Raw genomic sequence first — 6,000 nt, forward strand, 5'->3', positions numbered from 1 at the left:
AACCTGAGCATGGTCTCGGGTGGGAGAGGCACAGGCTCTGAGGCAGACTAGGGGCAGCCTCCCCCTGAACGGAGAGGGAGCCTGTCCAGGACCATCCTCTCCTCCTGCCCCAGGAAACCCGCTCTGGCTGGGCAGGAAAGGCCGAGTCGCTGCCCGAAGGGAAAGAAACTCTCCTGCTTGCAGTCGCGGGTGCTGTCGGCTCCCTGCCGGAGGGGTAAGAAAGTTTCCTGCGAGCTGTCACGGGTGCTGTCGGCACGTTTGGCCACGCGGGGGCGCTGCGACGCTCGGTCAACACAAGTCACAGCCCGGTCCCCCGCACCCCGCCCTCCCCTGACACTAACCTGCCCCCTTTTTACCCTCCACAGGGCCCATCTCCGACAGCGACTTGGACACGAGGTTACACAGCAGAGACACTCAGTCCCGCCACGCTTTAGCCACAGACCCAGCTGCCCGGCATGACTCCGGCGTGGCTCTCCGCGGTGCTGCTCACGGCGCTCTTCGGTGAGTCGCGCTCCGGTTCTGTGCCACGCCGGGTCTGGGCCGGGTCCTGCTCAGGGCCTGAGACCTGGGCCCGCTTATAGCAGAGTGTGTCTGTCGTGTCTGCCCGCAGCGCCAACGCTCTGCCCAGACCCGGGCTTACATGCGGTTGTGCTGGTCTCGCATCTCGCTGTGTGGGCCGGGCCTGGGCTGCCTCCGAGTGTCGCTCTTCCCTGTTCCCTCAGGGCTGAGATCCTGTCTCCGGGCCCGGGGATTGTCCCTGTTTGCGGTCGCGCGGCCGGGGACAGTGTGTGCATCGCCCAGCGCTCCGTGGGGTCCGTGTTGGTCTGAAACATTCGCTGCGCGGTTTGTGTCTGAGCGGGTCTGTTCAACTCTGCTCCCCCCTCAGGAGACACTTCTGGGGCAGACACCGTGAACCAAACCGAAGGCAACATCGCCATCTCCCAAGGGGACCGGCTGCGTCTGAACTGCATCTACAAATTTTCTGGCAGTGCTTATCTCTTCTGGTACGTGCAATATCCCGGCCGGGCCCCACGGATGCTTCTGTCGAACTTCGGCGGGCAGGGCTCGGACGAAGGGATCCGAAAAGGGTTTAATGCCACCGAGGACACCAAGGGCAAATCCTTCCCCCTCTGGAAAGCGTCCGTCGAACTCAGCGACTCCGCCACCTATTACTGCACCGGGAGAGACACAGTGACACGGGCCGGCAGCGGGGCCGCGCAAAAACCGCGCAGGGGCTGCGCCGAGCAGCAGAGGGGTGGTTGCATGTCTGGAAAAACACTCGCATTGGAATATAAATCTGTGTCGCCCCCCACCCTTTGAGTTAGTCCGCAGTAGAAGCATCTCACCAATAGGGGGTGGAGGGTTGCAATGAATCCCGAGTAAGCAGGAGTGAGTAGAGCAATCCCCCCCATGAGCCACTCCGGTGCAAGCTGCCCCCGACCCCGGTCATGAAGGGACCTGTCCCCAGACCGCCCCGTGTCCCCAAAACGAAACCGATAAGCACCCGGAGTACAGCGGGACCGGGACAGAGAAAGTCGGACGGGGGATGGATTCTGCCTTGGCTCTGCAGCCCACTTCACCTCTGCCTCAAAAGAAACACCGGATCTGAGCGCCACAGGCTGCTAGTGGAGCCCCTGCGTGGACACATCCCGCCGCCTGGGGGCGCTGCGGGGCTGGGTACGAAACACAAGGAACTGCCGCATTCTGCCAGCCCCGGATCTCTGCGCCCGCCCCGGACACCCACCCCGTGTCCTTGGCCCGTCCCCGGAGGCCCCTCCCTAGCAGCGCCGCGGGGAAGTTTTTCAGGGCAGAGAGAGTCTCCCCCGTCAAGTGGCGCTCCTGGTATTTCCACAGCGGCAGCCGAGAGACAAGGCGCTTTTTCCGGGAGAGAATTCTCGCCTCCCCCGAAGTGCAGCTGCCAGACACGCGGACAAATCGGTCCCTGCGGGATTAGGAACCGGTCTCTGTTTAGGCACCGACCAAACTGCAGGTTCATAAAAGGCTCGCACGGCCACCATGGCTCGGGTCTGGGTCTCCGTGGTGACACTCGCAGCTCTGCTCGGTGAGTGACAATCTGTCTGCGCTCGCCTCCCTCCTGCAGGGCCTGGGACGGGTCACGGGCTTGTCCCGCGCCCTGCGATCCGGCAGGGCCGGTGTTTCCTGGGGCCTGTGATGTTCCCGGTCTTCTCGCGCAGGGCGCAGCGCTGCGGGGCGGGGACGTTCCCTCTGTGAGATCGGACTGGCCCTGCCCTACGCGCTGCCCGCGCGATCCGAGCGCTGTGCTGCGACTGCAGGGTGCGAGTGTAGCCGGATCCGCGTGCAGAGCGCCCCGCTTGTGTGTCCGCTGCTCGGTTTGTGTCTGGCACTCGCCCGCTCTCCGGGAACGGACCCGCTCGTATCCGGGGTGTCTGAGTGTGTCTGTTCTGTTCCCCCCGCAGAAGGCACCTCCTGGGCAGACTCCGTGAACCAAACCGAAGGCGCCGTCAGCATCTCCCAGGCGCTCCCGCTGCGTTTCAATTGCGCCTACCAAGTTTCTGTAACTGGTTATCCGAGTGTCTTCTGGTATGTGCAATATCCCGGCCAGGCGCCTCGGATGTTCATGCAGGAGCTGGCCAGGAAGAGTTCGGGAGAAGGGATCCCAAAAGGGTTCAATGCCAGCCACGACAGAAAGGAGAAATCCTTCCCCCTCTGGAAACCTGCCGTCGAACTGAGCGATTCTGCCACCTATTACTGCGCCATGAGCGACACAGTGACAGGAACCGGCAGGGGGGCTGTGCAAAAACCGCGCACGGGATGCTCAGAGGAACAGGGGGCGGGCACGGGGCTGTGACTGTGGGACTGAAGCCGGGGGAGTCTGTAAACCCTTATCTTCGACCCGAAATCCCCCTCCGCAAACACACTTCAGCTCGCGGCGTTTCACCCTCCCACAAATGGGGGTGAGTGCCCTGAATCACCAGGGAAAACAAGGAAAGACCTGAGCCCATCCACTCCCCCAGAGGCTGCTCCCAGGGAAGTTGCCCCCAGCCCTGTAGCTGAAGCAAAGTGCCGCTGGATCCAACATTTGACCGTCCCTGACACTAAACACAAACACCGATTCTGCCCTGATCACCAGGTATCTTCCCTGTTCCCTCGGGGCCGAGATCCTGTGTCCCGGGCCCTGGGAATGTCTCTGGGGTCGCGCGGTCCCGAGGACACTGCGTGCATCGCCCAGCGCTCGGTGGGGTCCGTGTTAGTCTGAAGTGTGTTGGCTGCGCGGTTTGTGTCTGGGACCCGCCCGGCTCCGGGGTGTCTGAGCGGGTCTGGTCTGTTCTGCTCCCCCGCAGGAGGCACCTCTGGGGCAGACACAGTGACCCAAACCGAAGGCAGCGTCCTGATCTGCCAAGGGGACTCGCTGCGTCTGAATTGCACCTACAAATTGTCTGGCAATGCTTGACTCGGGCTGGTACCGGGGCTGCGCAAAAACCGCGCTGGGGCTGCGAAGAGTAACAGGGGGGCCTACACTGGGCTCTGGAAGCGACTAGGGCAGAAGACGGGGGATATCTGCCAATCTTTAACTTAAACCAGTAATCCCCCTCCTCCCCTTCCGTCCACACACACACACTTAAGCTCTGGCGTTTTCCTTCTTTCCCCCAATCCGGAGTGTCACCCTCACAGAAAAGGGGGTCAGTGTCCAGAATCACCAAGGAGAACGGGGAAAGAGCAGAACCCATCCACACCCCGCCAGGAGCCGCTCTGAGTAAAGCAGCCTCCAGCCTGGGCCCTCAAGGAAAAGTGCCGCCGGACTCAACATTTCACCGCCTCTGACACTAAACACGAACATGGATTCTGCCCTCACCACCGCGGAGAAATTCACATTCTAAAGGGAAACTGGTCGGAGGAGCCGAAGTATCTTCCCCTCCCAGAACACAGACAGTGGGACGGGCATACAGACGGACAGGTACGCAGACAGACAGCCGAAGACACTTGAGGAGACTGTCCTCGCCTCTGGCACGGTAAAACCTCTCTCTTCTGGAGACTGGCGGGAATAGCAGCAGCACAAGCTGCCCGTCGCTAGCCCATGTCTCCGCTTGGGGGCGCTGCGGGACTAGACAGTAAGTCCCAGCTCCGTTCTCCCGCTCGCTGCTCCTCGACCGCCACTGCTCCCCCTACCGAGCCCCCTGCGCCCTGAGCCGCCTCAGATTCCTGGCCGCGTCGTGGGGCGGGAGTCACAGGCCCCGAGACTCGCTCCTCCACCGAAAACCCGCTGGATCTTCCCTCCCCCCTGCACAGAGAGCGAGCCTGTCCCGGACCATCCTTCTTTGGTGCCCTGAGAAAGTCCCATTCATTGCCGGAGAGGGCAAGAAACCATCCTGCAGGCTGCTCCGGATGTTGAACATAAGAATGGCCATACTGGCTCTCACCAACTGTCCATCTAGCCCAGTAATTTCTCTGGGGAGAAACACAACAGGTAGTCCTCACATGATCTCTCCCCAAACAGAGGCTAGGGACTCCTTCCTACCCATCCCGGCTAATAGCCTGATGGACCATTAATTTATCTAGCTCTTTTCTGAATCCTGTTAAAATCCTAGCCTTCACCACATCCTCTGGCAAAGAGTTCTATAGGTTGACTGTCTGCTTAGTGAAGAAAAACTTCCTTTTGTTTTAAACCTGCTGCCTATTAATTTCATTTGGTGACCCCTAATTCTTATATTGCCAGAATAAGTAAATAACTTTCCCTTATTCATTTTTCTACACATTCATGATTTTATAGACCTCTGTCATATCCCCTCTTATGTATGGTATGACTACTCTACAGTGCTATTTTGAATTAACTTCAATTTGAATTAATCGAACTCAAAATAACACATCTATACACAAAAACTATTTCGAAATAGCATTTTGCTATTTTGAAATAGCACGTCCACACTGAGTGGACCCTGAACCGAAGTTAAGGTTGGCCGGAACCAGTGCCAGCAGGGCATCAGGTTAGGACTTCGTGTGTGGGGCTGCAGCCTGAGGATAACTGAGCTCCATGCTTAAAGGAACCCCACCCCAGACAGACAGTTCTCAGGGTTCCCTGCTTGCTTGTCTACCTTGATGAGGGACAGCAAAGCAGTCCTGTCTTGGAGTCCCGACCGCCTGCACTTGGCCACATGGAGCCAGACCTCCCTGGTCTTCCCCACCGGGGACTTGTGCCCCATTCCTCCCTCACGTCCTTCCACTTACCCCTCCCTAGCCCCCCTTCCTAATGTCAAATAAAAGACACGTGTGTTCAAAAATAGAAACTGGGTTCATTGCACAAAACTGGGGGCGGGGGATGAACCTCTGGGGAGACTGGGAAAAGGAGGTGGGAGAGGGGAGGGGAAAACCTGGGAGGAGGGTGCTGGAAGGGGGAAACGAGAAGGGGGACAGGAAGCTTAGGGTTGGGGGTCGTGCCGGACCAACCTGACTTTCATGCTAACCTGTTCCTGGGTTCGCATGTGGCCTTTGGTGGCCAGGCTGGCAGCTATCCTGCCATGGATGGCCCCATTCCTCTGTTTAGAGATCATGGACTTTGGGGGCATCCCCCCCAAACCCGAATAAGGTCCATGATCTCCACCCTGTACCAGGAAGATGCCCGCCTTCTCCAGCCCCCATCAGGCTCCTGCAAGCTGGCAGACTGCTCCTGGGGAGAGGTGGAGGGCTGCCTGCCAGTGGCTTACTGGCTCATGTTTTGGGGCCACTGGGTCAGGGCTGGCAGGCTTGGAGCTGGCACAGGCACTGTGGCCAGGGTCTACCCCTTTAATGGCTCTGGGGCTGGGGGAAGAGGAGAGTAAGTTTTCCTGGTTGTGCCCAGAGTGGATATGAGGGCTCCCTGGAAGGGCTGGAGGCCCCCTATTTTGAATTAAGTGTCTACACAGCACTTAATTAGAAATAGCTATTTCGAATTTGGTGTTACTCCTCGTAGAATGAGGTTTACCAAATTCAAAATAAGTACTCCACTATTTTGAATTTATTTAGAAATAGCAGTTTGGCTGTGCA

This window comes from Pelodiscus sinensis, chromosome 30, assembly GCF_052426305.1.
Source record: "Pelodiscus sinensis isolate ZL-2025 chromosome 30, ASM5242630v1, whole genome shotgun sequence".
NCBI classification, from domain to species: domain Eukaryota; kingdom Metazoa; phylum Chordata; order Testudines; family Trionychidae; genus Pelodiscus; species Pelodiscus sinensis.